The sequence below is a fragment of the Rhinopithecus roxellana genome, chromosome 3, assembly GCF_007565055.1.
Source record: "Rhinopithecus roxellana isolate Shanxi Qingling chromosome 3, ASM756505v1, whole genome shotgun sequence".
NCBI classification, from domain to species: domain Eukaryota; kingdom Metazoa; phylum Chordata; class Mammalia; order Primates; family Cercopithecidae; genus Rhinopithecus; species Rhinopithecus roxellana.
In genome coordinates this window covers 120,022,379-120,039,000 of record NC_044551.1, presented here as the reverse complement: position 1 = coordinate 120,039,000, position 16,622 = coordinate 120,022,379, and positions in this window count along the sequence as shown.

Here is a 16,622-nt window from a genome sequence, read left to right as displayed (position 1 = left end):
CAGAAAGAAAGAAAGAAAGAAAGAAGGAAAGAAAGAAAGAAAGAGAAGAAGGAAGGAAGGAAGGAAGGAAGGAAAGAAAGAAAGAAAAAAAGAGAGAGAAAGAGAAAGAGAAGAAGAAAGGAAGAAAGGAAGGAAGGAAGGTGAAGGGAAGGGAAGGGGAGGGGAGGGAGAAAGAAAGAGAAAGAAAGAAAGAAAGAAAGAAAGAAAGAAAGAAAGAAAGAAAGAAAGAAAGAAAGAAAGAAAGAAAGAAAGAAAGAAAGAAAGAAAGAAAGAAAGAAAGAAAGAAAGAAAGGGAGAGAGAAAGAAAGAGAGAAAGTAAGAGATAGAGAAAGAAAGAAAGAGAAATCACATAAGTGAGAAGACAGTGGTGCATAATATTTAAAGTGTTGAAATAAGAAAAACCAACCTAGAATTCTGTACCCAGCAAAATTATTTTTCAAAAGTGAAGTACAAATAAATAATTTCTCAACAAATTAAAAAAAAATGGGGAATTTGTATCCAGTAGACCTGTTGAGCATGAAATATTTTGAAGGTCTTTCAGAAAGAAGGAAAATCATATAGGTCAGTAACTCTGATTTACATAAAGAAAGGAAGAGCATTAGAGAAGAAATAAATGAAAGCAAAATAAAATATTTTAATTTTCTTAGTTGATTTAACAGATAACAGTTTATTCTAAAGAATAACAGCAATATTGTACTCAGTTTGGGGATAGGGAAATGAATAATAGTAATGTTGTAAGGGATGGGAGGAAAACATTGGGAATTTGCATTACTTGTGAAGTGGTGTAGTGTTATTTGAAAGTGTACATGGGTTACTTGTAATTGTAAATCATTAACTCTAGGATAACCACTAAAAAATAAAAAATGAAAGCATAATTTATTTGCAAAGACAGGAGAGAAATGGAATTGTATAAAATGTTTATCTAAAATCACATAAGACAGAAAAAGAGTGGAAGACAAAAAAAGGAAACAAAAAATAAGAACACTTAACAAAAAATAAGGGCAACAAATAGAAAACAGTAACAGTTATGGTAGATATTAATCCAATTATACCAATAACCATATGAAACATTATTGTCTAAATATATCATTTAGAAATAAGCTGGCTAGAAAGACAAAAATCAGGCCGGGAGCGGTGGCTCATGCCTGTAATCCCAGCACTTTGGGAGGCTGAGGCGGGTGAATCACGAGGTCAGGAGATCAAGACCATGGTGAAACTCCGTCTCTACTAAAAATACAAAAAATTAGTCAGGTGCGGTGGCAGGCACCTATAGTACCAGCTGCTCGGGAGGCTGAGGCAGGAGAATAGCATAAACCCGGAAGGCGGAGCTTGCAGTGAGCCAAGATCGCACCACTGCACTCCAGCCTGGGCAACAGAGCAAGACTCCGTCTCAAAAAAAAAAAAAAAAAAGAAAGAAAGAAAGAAAGAAGAAAGGCAAAAACCATTTGGTCCTACTTGTATGAGGAATCTAAAACAGTCCAACTCATAGAAGCTAAAAGTAGAATGATGGTTGCCAGGGGCTGGTTTGGGGTAGGGTTGGGCTCTGGTGAGGTATTCATTAAAGGATGCAAGTTTCAGTTATGCAAGATGACTAAGTCCTAGAGATCTACTGTAAAATATAGTGCCTATAGTTAATACTGTATTATGTTAACTGTTCTAATTGCGTGTGCGCGCACGCACACACACACACACACACACACACACACACAAATAATAACAAATAAAACATGTGGGAGGAAAAATGAATGAATGAATAAATAAATAACCATTTAATTTACAGAGTATCACAACAAATTAAAAACAAGACCCAACTATATGTTGTCTACAAGAAACCTACTTAAAGATTCAGATAGATTAAAAATAAAGAAATAGAGAAAGATAACCATGCTAATACTAATCATAAGAAAGCCGAAGTAGCTATATTAATGTCATTCAAAGCAGATTTTTAAGAGCAAGAAATGTTGTCAGGGATAAAGAGATACATTACATAATGATAAAGGGGTCATATGTCCAAGAAGACATAACAATTCTTAATGTATATGCACCTAACAACGCAACATCAAAATACGTGAGCCAAAAACTGACAGAACTGCAAGGAGAAATAAATAGATCTACTATTGCAATTAGAGACTCAACATCCCTCTATTAGTAATTGGCAGATCCAGCAAGCAGAAAATCGTTAAGGACATAGTTGAACAGAACAGCACCATCAATCAACTGAATCTAAATTTACATTTATAGAATATTTCAGCAACAGCAGAATACAGATTCTTCTCAAGCTCACATGGAACATTTACCAAGAAAACCCACATTCTGGGCCATAAAATACACCTTAACAAATTTAGAAGAATAGAAGTTATTAAAAGTATACTCTCAGACCACAATGGAATTAAATTAGAAATTAATAACAGAAAAATACTGAGAAAATCTCAAAATGCTTGAGATTAAACAATATATTTCTAAATAATATGAGGGCCACAGAAGTCCTAAGGAATACTGAAAGTATTTTGAACGAAATAAAATAAAAATACAAGTTATAAAAATTTGGGGAATGCAGCAAAGGAAGTACTCAAGGAAATTTGTAGTATTGAATGCAAACATCAGAAAAGAAGATCTGAAATCAAGACAAGGCTTCCACCTTAAGAAAGTAGCAAAAGAAGAGCAAATTTAATCCAAATTAAGCAGAGGAAAAGAAATAATAAACATAAGAGCAGAAATTATTAATAACAAAGAGCATTTTGGAATTCAAAATGGGAAATCAATAAAGAAAAATGATGAAATTAAAAGCTTGTTTTTTGAAAAGATCAATAGAATGATAAAGCTCTAGCCAGGCTAACTAAGGAAAAATGAGAGAAGATACAAATTACTAACACAGAAATGAAAGATAGGGCATCATTCCTGATTTCATGGGCATTAAAAGATAATAAAGGAATATTAGGAACAACTCCATGACCACAAATTGGATAACCTAGATGAAATGGACCAGTTCCTTGAAAGACACAGTCTACTTCTTAAAAGTGTAACTCTCAGGATTCAACACTGAGAAAATACACAACCAAATTAAAAAATAGGCAAAATGTCTGAACAGACACATCATCAAAGAAGATATATAGGTGGCAAATAAACATCTGAAAAGATGCTCAACATCATATGTTATTAGGGAATTGCAAACTAAAACAATATTGAGATATCACTACCACCTACAGAATGGCTAAAATTCATGACATTGACAACACCAAATGCCAGCAAGGATGTGGGGGCAACAGGAACCCTCATTCAAAGTTGGTGAGAATGCAAAATGGCACAACTGCTTTGGAAGACAGCTGGGTAGCTTCTTCCAAAGCTAAACATGCTCTTACCTTTCAATCCAACAGTCATGCTCTTTGATATTTGCCCAGAGGAACCGAATACTTATATATACACAAAAATGTGTAAATTAATGTTTATAGCAGCTTTATTCATAATTGTTAAAACTTGGAAGCAACCAAGATGTCCTTCAATAGGCTAATGCATAAGCAAACTGTTACAGAGTTAAGCAATGGACTATTTTCCAGTGATATAAAAAACGAGCCATCATGTCATGAGAAGACATAGAGGAACATGAAATGCATACTACCAAGTGAAGGAAACCAGCCTGAAAAGACTACATAGTGTATAATGCCAAGTATACGACATTCTGGAAAAGGCGAAACTATGGAGACAATAAAAAGAGCAGTGGTTTCCAGGTATTCAGGGTGAGGGAAGGAGGAATGAATGGTTGGAATATAGGGAAATTTGGGGGCAGTGAAACTATTTTGTACCATATTATAATGGTGGATATATGAATCATACCTTTGCAAAAACCCACAGAATTGTACAATACACAGAGGGAAACTTAATGTAAACTATGTATTTTAGTTAATAATAATGCGTCAACATTAGTTCATTAATTGTAACAAATTTACTACACTAATGCAAGATGTTAATAATATGAGAAACTGTGATTGGGGTGATAAACAGAAACCCTCTGTATCTTCTGATTATTTTTTCTGTAAACCTAAAACAGCTCTAAAAAAAATGAAGTTTATTAATTAAATAAGCAAGAGAGAGAGAGTTTTGGAATCTAACAAAGATTCAAATCCTGATTCTGTCATTTATAATTTGTGTGGGCTTCTGCCCTTACATTTTAGACATTGATTTTTTTTCTCATCAAAAAATAAAGATAAAAATATTTACCTCTGAGAATTATTTTGGATTTGAGTGAGCTAATACATGAGAAGCTCCCGAGAGAGCCTGGTACACGGTAGATACTCAGCATTTATTAACTCTTCCAGCTTTCCCTTTCTTTATGAACATTAGTGCTTGATAGTTACTAAACAATGTAGGAGAAGATGAGCAAGAAATCGCCAGGAGCAGTAGCAGAAGCAAAAGTGTAGTTGAAGATGTCGGAGATGATCTAACAAGATCAACTCTTGGGGCTGCATAACACAAAAAACATTCCTGTCGAGAGACTACTGTGAATAAGAGAATATATTGAGCAAATGAGGCATTGAACTGCATTGACATTTATACACTATGTGGCATTTGAAAAACAGCAGGCAGGTACATCGTGAACTGACACTTCATCTTTGAATATTCCCCTCTCTGAGCGTACTTATGCAGTGCTGCCCAACAGAATGCTGTAAAATGGTGGAAAAGTTTTTGTCCACTGTCCAATATAGCAGGCATTCACTAAATGTAGCTAATTAGCACTTGAAATGTGGCTAGTATGACTGAAGAACAAATTTATTTTATTGTATTATGTTTTAATTTAAATTTAAGTAGTCATATGGGGCTGGTAGCTGTCAAACTGGACAGTCTTCAAAAGATTGATAAGCACATAGAAAGGAAAATCAGAAAATAACTTGACATGAAAGAAAATTGAGGACACAACATAATGAAACTCACAGGATGTAGCTAAAGCGGTGCTTAGAAGGAAATATATAGCTGTAAATACCTATATTAAGAAAGAAGAAAGGCCTCAAATCAACAACTTAACATTTCACCTAAGACAGTAGAAAAGAAAACTAAATGCAGTGCAAACATGGAAGAAAATTAGGATTAGAGCAGAAATTAATGAAACAGGGCCTAGAAAAACAATGAAGAAAATCAGCAAAACCAGAACTTTATTTTTTGAAAGAACAGACAATATTGACAAACCTTTAGCTAAACTTACCAAAGAAAAAGAGAGGAAACTTAACTTACTAAAATCAGAAATGAAACAGAGGACATTACCTTACATAAATAAAAAGGATTATGAAGGAATACTATGAACAGATAATAACAAGTGTTAACAAGGATTTAGAGTAATTGGAACTCTCATATTGCTGGTGGAAACATAAAACGTTGTAGCCATTTATGAAAACAGACCGACAGTTGCTCAAAAGATTTGACATTGAGTGCTCTATGATCCAACAATTAGACTCTGAAGTGTATACACAAGAGAAATGAAAACACATGTCCACATAAAAACTTGTACATGAATGTTCACAACACCCTTATTCATAATAACCAAAAAGTAGAAACAATGCAAATGCCCATCAGTTGATGAATGGATGAGTAAAATGTGTGTCATTCATACAATAGGATATTTTTCATCAATAATAAGAAATAAAGTACTGATACACGAATACATTTTGAAAATATGTTAAGTGATAGATGCCAGTCATAAAGGGCCCCATATTGTCTGATTCCATTCATTTGAAATGCGTAAATTGGAAAGGCAAATCTGTAGCAATGGAAAGCAGATTAATAGTTGCCTAGGACTAGAGGTTAGGTCTGCTAGGGGTATGGACAGGTGATGACTAAGGGGAATAGGGATTCCTTTTATGGGTGGTGAAAATGTTCTAAAATTGATTACGGTGATGGATGCACAACTCTGAATATACTAAAGCCATTGGATTGTATACTTTAAATGGATGAGTTGTATGTCAACTGTACATCTTATAGCTGTAATTTTAAAAAAAGAACAAGCAAAGTGGAGGGAGCAATACTTTAGGCACAACAATTTACAAAACTGTAGCTTCAGTAGAGGTGGTTGTGCTTTGTTTCTGGGGTTCCTAGAAAACCCAACACCATGTGTTCATAATAAAGTTTCCAGGTTTCCTTGGGCCAGCCCAATTCCACTTTGTTAATTTCCTACTAACCTTCAACCTAATCTCACCCTCAACCATATAAGCATACAGGAATTGAACCTGCATATGGAGTCTCATGAAACAGTCAATACTTTTTTCATTTTGAGGAAAAAAATTTCTATTTTCTACTGCTGAAATTAAATTCACATTGCTTAACGTTTTGTCAAATTTGGATTTGATGATCATAATAACGTGCTGGTACAGTTGAAGTTTTGATTTGATCATTATTCTTCCAAAGATAACATGGACGCAAAATTTCATTTTTTAAATTTGTTTTGACTTTTCAAAATGCTTACACAGTCAAGGTTTTATGTTAGAATTTTGTACAAGTAGGATTTTTTTTTTTCTGATTTTTAGTTGATTCTTTAAGGAGAAATAAAATCTCATGGCAAAATCAGACTACTGGAGTATCTGGCAGGAGTAGTTACAACAGTTGCCAAGATCTTTTTACGTCTGAAAACCAGAACAATTACCCTTAATATTGTAGTTTTATATTCTTACATCTTTGGCTGCTTGATGTGTTTTTCCAGCCAAAACCAGTTGTTGGTGAGTAATGTAAGAAATTTGTTTTTCCTTCCCTCAAGCACTGTTCCTCTCTGCAGTGAAATGGTAATCAGTCCTAACACCTTATTCATGTTTGATCTATATACGTTCCAGTGAGCACACCATTCCTGTCTATTGTTCTTTCTGATAGATGTTTCTAGTTATATAGAGCTTTACCTTGCCTATATTCAGGTAGAAGGGTTCTGATATTCATAAATGAAGAAGGCCCACATTATCTCTCTCTCTTTTTTTTTTTTTTTTGAGATGAAGTCCCGCTCTTGTCCCCCAAGCTGGAGTGCAATGGCGCAATCTTGGCTCACTGCAACCTCCGGCTCCCGGGTTCAAGCCATTCTCTTGCCTTAGCTTCCCGAATAGCTGGGATTACAGGCATTTGCAACTATGCCCTGCTAATTCTTGTATGTTTAGTAGAGATGGGGTTTCACCATGTTGGGCAGGCTGGTCTCGTACTCCTGGCCTCAGGTGATCCGCCTGCCTCTGCCTCCCAAAGTGCTGGGATTACAGGCGTGAGCCACCACACTGGGCCGTATATTTAGCTTTACAACAAGAATGACCTGTCTTCATTAGATAGGACAGCAGAAATCCCCCATTCAGAACATGAACTTCGCTTCACTGACCCCTTCATAGATTCCAACTTCACAAACTCCATGTTCATTTCCAAGAGTATTCTTACAAAGTCTATTTTATTTTGCTCCTACAAATGTAATTGAAAATCATTGCTTCCTAGAATGCTTCCTTGCTTCTCTTCACCAAAATTTCTAAAAATATAGATCCCAGATTTGCCCATGGCTGCTAATTTTTATAATGCCCTGCTCAGATTTTCTGTCACAGTGACTTAGTTTTCAGTTTGTCCTAGACTCTGATTTTGACTCTCAGATTAGATGTTTAGATTGGAGATACAGACCAGAAGACTAGGAAGGGTCTTGGGAATCATATTAAGCCTGCAGGTCAAGTAACACAAGTGTCTCATTTTGAAATTTAAAGGTAAATACTACCACTGAGGGAGGTAGCTCACACCTGTAATCCCAGCACTTTGGAAGGATGAGGTGGGTAGATGGCTTGAGCTCAGGATTTCAAGACCAACATGGGCAACATAGTGAAACCCCTGTCTCTACAAAAAATACAAAGAAATTAACCAGGTGTGATGGGGTGCACCTGTAGTCCCAGCTACTTGGGAGCCTGAGGTGGGAGGATCACCTGAACCCAGAGAGGTTGAGACTGAAGTGAGCCATGATCGCAACACTGAACTCCAGCCTGGGTGACAGAGTGAGACCCTGTCTCAAAAAAGAGAAAAGGTAGATACTACCAAAAATACATAATCAACTGAAGTGAGATGGTAGCAGTCAGGAGAACCATGAGTGTATACTGGTTTCAACTTTTCTCATAGTAGGGAATCAATAGATGCTAATATATAAGGTCAAATATACAACATAAAGTAGTAGTTGTAAATATAACCATTAGTACAAAAACATGAACTCTCCAAATTACCAGACAATATACACATATACAAAATATTATAGATGATATAACAATTATAAAAAGAAAAAACTGAAGCCACAATATGAAATATAATATGAAATATATCAGATAAAAAGTAAACATATACGCCATATAAATATAGGTAAGTTGATTAATTCCTCATTTTAAAAAGTCTCAAATCATAAAGCAAAATGTAATTATATTTTCAAATTCAAGATATGTATCTAAGATAAAATAACTCAGAAAAAAATGAAAACAAAAGAATGAGTAAAGGCCTATCAGACAAATGTAAAGAAAACAGTAAAGGAGCCGGGTGCGGTGGCTCAAGCCTGTAATCGCAGCACTTTGGGAGGCCGAGACGGGTGGATCACGAGGTCAGGAGATCGAGACCATCCTGGCTAACACTGTTATACCCCGTCTCTACTAAAAAATACAAAAAACTAGCCGAGCGAGGTGGCAGGCGCCTGTAGTCCCAGCTTACTCGGGAGGCTGAGGCAGGAGAATGGCGTGAACCCGGGAGGCGGAGCTTGCAGTGAGCTGAGATCGGCCACTGTACTCCAGTCTGGGCCACAGAGCGACACTCTGCCTCAAAAAAAGAAAATAGTAAAGGATACAATCCACATCAATGATCTCATCATTATGTATATCTATGAATAAAATAACCTTGTATCAACATACTTAAAGCAAAAATCACACGAAACACAAGAGGAAATAGAAATACATTAGGTACAGGCAGTTTTAATGCCCATATCTCAGTTCATGACATAGCAAGTGAATAAAAAATAAGTTTGTAAATGGAACACATAAATAATGTAAGTAGTAAGTTAAGTTTGCTAACTAATTGCTTTGCATGGAATTAAAATTCCATGACTTCACATTCTTTTCACTTACCCACAAAGCATTGGAGTAAATTGACCATATTTTAGACTACAAATAAAACCTTAGTCAATTTTTCAAAATTAGAAGATGAAAATATGAACGAATAAGAAGTAAAAATATTGTAAAGGGAGAGTAAATAAAAGCAAATCAATTCATAAGCTATTGGAATCAAGCCAGTTCAGTAAGGTGACTGGTTACAAAATTAATATTAAATAAATAGCCTTCCTATACACAAGCAATAATCAATTAGAAAATTTAATAAAAGACTCTATCAATAATGGCAAGTAAAAAAGATTAAACACCTAAGAAAAGCTTATGAAAAATATTTGTCTATATTTTTGCCAGGCACAATGGCATGTGCCAGTAGTTCCAGCTACTCGGGGGCTGAGGTGGGAGGATGACTTGAGTCCAAAAGTCCCAAACCAGCCTAGTCAATGTAGTGAGATCCTATCTATAAGACAATATAAATTAAAATGAATCTTTTTAATCTGTATTTTAAAATATAGGATCCTCATAAAAATAACATCTGAGTTTTATTTTAATATAGATGAGCTGATTTTAAAGATACAATAAATTTTGCTCTAGAAAAAAATTATATATGGCAACACGCACACACACACACACACAAAGACAGAATTCATATCTCAAAGAAGGCAAAATATTTGCAACATGCATTGCATATATAGGTCTAATTTTCTTATGGTGTGAAGATCTCCCATGAACTAATTTTTAAAAATCAATAAGATAATGTAAGATGGAGATCACAGAAAAAGAAGCACAAATAACCTTAAACACATCAAATAATTTTACTCTTAATATGATAAATACACCTGTAAATTAGCAAAGATTCAAATATTTGATAACAAACTGTAGTTGGAGAAGTAGGGAAGCAGGCACTCATACTTCACTGGTGAGAGTATAAACTGGTATGACATCAATGCAGAATGATTTGGCGATATCCACTGAAATTCCAAAGACACATATCATTTGATCAAACAACTCTACTTTTAAGAACGTATTCTACAGATAATACTTGCACATGTGTAAAGTGAGACATATCTAAGTAGAATCAATATAGCATTGCTGGGATTAGCAAAAGATTAAAATGAACTAAATATTCAGAATTAATACAAGTTAAATAATTGGCAATCTACTCTATCCATGGAAGGTTTAGGTAAGGAGGTAGTAGAGTTGAAAGTTGAATGGGACCATGTTAGTATAATCTGAAATCTAAGCTAAAGGATTTGGACTTTATCCGGTAGTCAAGTGAGGGAAATCAAAGTTTTCAAGCAAGGATCATGTGGTCAGCCTGGTGGTGGTATGCAGAAATCTGAGTTGGGGTCAAGAGTTCCAGCACAGGCCTTAAATTTGCACCAGAGCTGTAGGGAGAGTAAAGCCACTGATGCAAGAGGCCATAGAAAGCTTTACAGTTTCGGAATTTTGATGACTGTAGTTGGTGGAGGAGGGAGAGCTGTGGAGTATTATTTCTAATTACTGCATAATAGTAACAGTATTAGTAAAATTAAAAAGGCAAAATCTGAAAATAGTTTCATGGATAAGGTAATTAATTTATCTTTTAGCTGATTGCATTTGAGAAGATAGTGAGCTTTCTATGTGGTTAGAAACTGGAACTGGCATTCTAGAGAAAAATTAGAGAGGGAGATGTAGAATCAAGTGTTTCTGTTAAAGCTTTGAATGTAGATTCTTTCTCTTGTGTATAAGCAGAGAATGTACAATTGGCTTTGCCATCTTGTAAAGAGATATACCAAGAGTATGACCCTGATATGGTTTGGCTGTGTCCCCACCTAAATCTCATCTTGAATTGTAGCTCCCATAGTTCCCTCATGTTGTGGGAGGGACCCAGTGGGAGATAATTGAATCATGAGGGGCAGTTTCCCCCATACTGTTCTCATGGTAGTGAAAAAGTCTCATGAGATCTAATGGTTTTATAAGAGGAAACCTTTTTTTGCTTGGCTCTCATGCTCTTCTCTTGTCTGCCGCCATGTGAGATGTGCCTTTTGCCTTCTGCCATGACTGTGAGGCCTCCCTAGGCACACGGAACTGTGAGTCCATTAAACCTCTTTCTTTTGTAAATTGCCCAGTCTCAGGTATGTCTTTATCAGTGGCATGAAAACGGACTAATACAGACCCATTCTGTCTAATGTAGTGGTGGGGCGAAGGGAGATAGATGGGGGCAGTTGGGTACTGGCTGGTGATAATCTCTTGTGAGCCAAATGCTAAAAGTTAGTTGACTATGTACTGGTTCCTGCCATTCTCGACTGGTGCGGAGGAACATGGTTTAAGCCCTGGTGTTAGCTCTCATAAGCGTGCGTCTGGGGACAGCAGAAATAAAATGTGACACAGCCATCCCTTGTTAAATGATTCGAGTGCCTGATACCCACGTGAAATAAGTATTTCTCAAATAAGAAGATAGGGAGTCCTAAAATAAAATACATTTTGGAAGAGATAAGCAGAAGTTAAAAGGAAGTTGGAGAACAGATTAATGCAGCATCAAGAACCCAGGGGAAGAGAGAGTCTTGAAAAGGAATGGCCTTTTTTTTCCATAAAAGTAATAGCCAGGCCAGGTGCAGTGGTTCACCCCTGTAATCCTAGCACTTTGGGAGGCCAAGGTGGGTGGATCACCTGAGGTCAGGAGTTCGAGACCAGCCTGGCCAACATGGTGAAACCCCGTCTCTACTAAAAATACAAAAAATTAGCCAGGCATGGTGACAGGCATCTGTAATCCCAGTTACTCCGGAAGCTGAGGCAGGAGAATCCCTTGAACCCAGGAGGCGGAGGTTGCAGTGAGCCGAGATCATGCCACTGCACTCAAGCCTGAGTAACAGAGTGAGACTCCTTCTCAAAAAAAAAGTAATAGTGTATGAACAAATATAGAGAATAACAAAACCGACACAGATCTGTTTCCTGACTGCCAGTTACAATGACTCTTCTCCCAATTACCCTTCTCCTTTCATACAACACTGTATAGTTATGCCATACAGTTTGTGTTCTCCCCATCATTTTCTGTGTACTTCTGTTATAGTATCTGGCATGTTTTATTCTTGCATTTTTTGTGTTTTGATACATATATTTCCTACTGCCTGTAATCTCCTTTAGGGAAGGAATTAGTTCCTGTTATTTCTGGTCTATGGCTTCTAGCATAGTGTTTTACTCAATAAATGTTGGTTGTGTGAATACTTTGAAATATTTCCAGGAATTGTAGCTTCTAGAAATTTAAGCTGTGGGCAATGCCACATGCCCATGCATATAAATTATGGAAGGAATCTTAGTTCCTATCTTAGATCATATTTGGAGGTCAAGTTTAATTGACTCACACTAAGTAAAATGAATTTTATGTGTGTGAAGGAAACGAAGAACTAAATTATCTCTGGAATAATATTTTTGATATGATGGGAGCAAAATTATGAGTCTTTTGGAAAAGAATGGTAAGAGCACTCTGCAGCATCAGCAACTGCAGTGCACTGATGAAACTTTATGATCCTAGGTGCATTCATTTATTTATTCACTTAACGAAGATTGGCTGAGTGCCTACTAAGTACTTGGGGCTAACATTGGGGATACAGTGGTGAATGAAACGGACAAACTTGCCCTTGAGTTAATAAGCTTGTATTTATGGAAGATGGACAGTAAACAAATAGATTTATATTGTAATATCAGGAAGTGCTCAGTGTTATGAAGAAAAATGAAGCAGGGTTGATATGAGGAAACAGGACTCAATTCAGCAAGAGGGAGCAACTGCAAAGAGCCCAAGGTGTGAGGGGCTGGAAACAGCACTAGGCCAGGGCGATGGAACAGAGGGAGTGAGGGAAAGGGCAGTGGGAAGTGAGGGCAGAGTGGGGGCCAGGGATTGGGTCATGTGGGCCTTGCAGGCCACGGTAAAGCTCTGCAGAAAAGCACCATAGACAGGCAGACGTGGAGCAAGTGGGCCGTTACAATGCTAGTGAGATTTCCAAGTGACACTGGGTGAAGTCGGGGCTAAGTGGGAGCAGAAGCATGGCAGGGGCGGTGGTCAAACACTGTTTCCTCTGTGGAACTGACAGAATTTGCTAAAGTACTGGATGTGGAGTGAGAGAGAAAGTGAGGAGTCAAGGAGGTCTCCAAGGTGTGTGTGTGTGTGTGTGTGTGTGTGTGTGTGTGTGTGTGTATAATAAATTTATTATTGGAACAGTTTCAGATTCACAGAAGAATGGAAAGGATAGTACAGAGTTCCCATATACCCCATACCCAGTTTGCTTATTATTAATAACATCTTACATAAGTATGGCACATTTGTTACAAGTAATGAGCCAATGTTGCTATATTTGTATTAATTAAAGCCCATACTTGAATTCAGTTTCCTTAGTTTTTACCTAATGCCTTTTTCTGTTCCAGGATCTCATGCAGGATACCATGGAGAGACTGAATACCCAGTGGGTAATGACAGACCGTATATAAAAACAGAGCTCTGACCCCAAACCTGTAGCAACCGGTCTAGGAAGCTAAACAACAAGCCCTATAGCAATTGGCCCCACATGGCCAGAACCTAATAACAAACAGCTTCCCTAATTTTTGCTGCAGCTTCCAACTGAGGAAAAACTAAAGAAAGCCATTTAAGTCCCAGGTACTTAGGAGGCACTTGAGTGGTTGACCAATCTCTGTTGAATGAATGACTGTACTCCTAACCCTGCTTCTGTTTGGCCCACCTACAGCTTCCCCATGATAAAAGCCTCCAATCTGAAGCTTCTCTTTTTCCCACTCTGAAGCTTTTCCAGTGCTCTGAGTCTCTTCCTTTGGGTTTCCACCAAACGCAAGTGATGGTGGCTACTCCTCTGCCATAGCAAGCTCCAAATAGCCTTTTTTAGCTCTAATTTGGGTACTCTTTGTTTCTTCCCATGGCACAGTACATTTAGCTGTCATTGTCTCCTTAGGCTCCTCTTGGCTATGAGAGTTTCTCAGGCTTCTCTTGTTTTTGATGACCATGACAGTTTTTAGGAATACTGGCCAGATATACTATAGAATATCCCTTTATTCTCATGATTACACTGGGATTATGGTTTTGAAGGAGGAAGACCACCGAGGAAAAGTGTCATTTTCATTACTTTTTATCAAAAGTAATGAAACATTCTCTCAACGTGACTTATTACTGGTGATGTTGGACTTGACCCAAGGTGTTTTTTATCAGAGCAACTGGAAAAGTATAGTTGCCATTTACCAAGTAGGAAGAGTACAAGAGGGGCAGGATAGTTTGGGGAAACACTGAGAGTTTTAATTAGTCTCCTGCTTAGACACCAAAGTAAAGCTATTAAACAGTTATAGAGTTTAGGAGAGAAGTTACGGTTGGACATATAGAGATGCAAGTCATTAGCATACAGATGTTGTTTAAGGCTGTGGACTGGTGAAGATCACTGGGAGCTTGAAAAGGAATACAAGTGCTACCTACTGGATCATTTCAACAGGAATTTTTACTGCAAATAAGGATAGTTGTGTTTTTTCCATGTTTAAATTTTTTTTAGCTCTTTTTACATTGTTACTTCAAATGAAAGGCTTCTATCTCACTACTTAAGTGTGTTGGCTATGTTATTTTTTACATGTCCATTATCAGGTTAATGATTGCTTCTATTCCTAGTTTAACAAGAGTTATGAACAGGAGTTCAATTTTATCAAATTTTTTACCTGCATCTACTAGTATTATCAGATTCCTTTTCTTTATACATTTGTTAAATCACCAATACATTTTTCTGAAGTGGGACCACCCTTCTATTCCTGTGGGGAAAACAACGCTACTTAGTCACAATGTGTGTCATCAATCATCCTCGTCGTCACCATTATCATCTATCCCCCAATTCAATTTTCTAACATTTCATCTATAATTTTTATTTTCTTTTCTTTTTGTTTGCAGGGCTAGCTCTAAGGTAGTGTGCCCAGAGTCAGCCTTTTAATCTATGTTGATAAGGAAGAATGTCTTATTTTCTTTTGTCTAGTTAGGAAGCTAACCATAATGAATACTCACTACAGAAATCATTTAACTATCCCTCACTCATCAGGGGAGGAAATTAAAGCTCAGAGAAGGTAACCCTCAGACAAGAGTTGCTTTGTTAATTAGTGGCAGAAGCTGTGCTAGATTCCTAATCTAGTGTATTTTCCACCTGACCCTGCTGACCTGCTTAGAAGCAGGTCTATGAGATAGGAAGCAGAAGGACACCAAATGGCTGTTCCCATGCAGTTGGTTTGATTGGTGAGTTACATAAATTGGACTCATTCACCTCACAGGCTCTCTTGTCAAAATTTCACTTCTAAGCGTTAAAGAAATGCTGAATTGCCAAAAGAAAAAGCACATGGCCCTGAGCTTTAAATATTGCTTGAAAATGAAGGTGCCTGTAGGAACAATTGTGTTATGTTTCCCTTTCTAAACTATCATAAAAATTAAAAGGGAAAAGTGGAATGTTCTGTAAATTAAAAGTCTTGAGAAACACTACTACAGATATTAATATTTAGGAGTTATCATGCATTGAGAGTTATTGCTTGAAGTTATGCCAACTTTTAATTTTGTAAAAACACAAAATTCTAGAAAATAATTAGAATACTTTGTAATATGTTATTGCATATTAACAGGGATTCCTTGGCCAGAGAACTAATTTTAGTGGCATGGTTTCTTATTCAAAGGAAATTTCAAATTTTCTAAAAGAAACATTTGTTCTGTCTCCTACAATAATATTTTTAGTGAACTCATATTTGGAGAAGAAAAAAGATGATTATGAGGATGTTTTGCAATGTGTGTACTGCACATGAATCTTAATAGAAAATTCACCTCAATTCAAAACATGTTTGTAGTATTCACTCATGTAAAAATTTGAATGTAGTGGTATTCTAATCCCCAAGTTACTACCATCAAGGAACTCAAATGAATAGAGAATATAAGCATGTACAGCCAACAATACTACAATGTAAAAAGATTTTATGGTAGAAGAAAACTTTGAGCAAGTCCTTGAAAACTGAAGAATACCTATTAGTAGAAGGTGGAAAGGGAAAAACATGCTTCAGGTAAAAGGACTGATAGGGGCAAAGGTGCATGGCTTCAGGCTTGGGTAGGGCAGATTCTTGCAGTGGGTGCCTGGGAAATATGGAGCAGGATGTAGGAAAAGGAGAAGAGTCTGGAAAGCAAGGGTAAGTTGAATTTTTAAGATTTTACCACGTGAGCAAGAAGGAATCATAGATCTTTTTATAAATATGTATTTGAGAAAAATAATTGAGTTTGCTCTTCTTTTTTTTTTCTTTTTTTACAATTTAATATTACTGTATTTCCTTGTAAGAGGAACGTTTCAACAAATTTAACAGGTGTCAATCAACACTCGTTCAAATTGGGCACATATCAAATCTAGCATCGTGAGTGTTTTATTTATTTGCAAGTGAATTTTAACTATCATTACAAATGTCAATATACTACACAAAACATCCACAGGAACTTTTTTCATCTTTTTTTGAATTGTACACAAACATTTCCTACATAATCCAATATACAACAGAAATGGTACATCTTTTTCTTTCAATTTA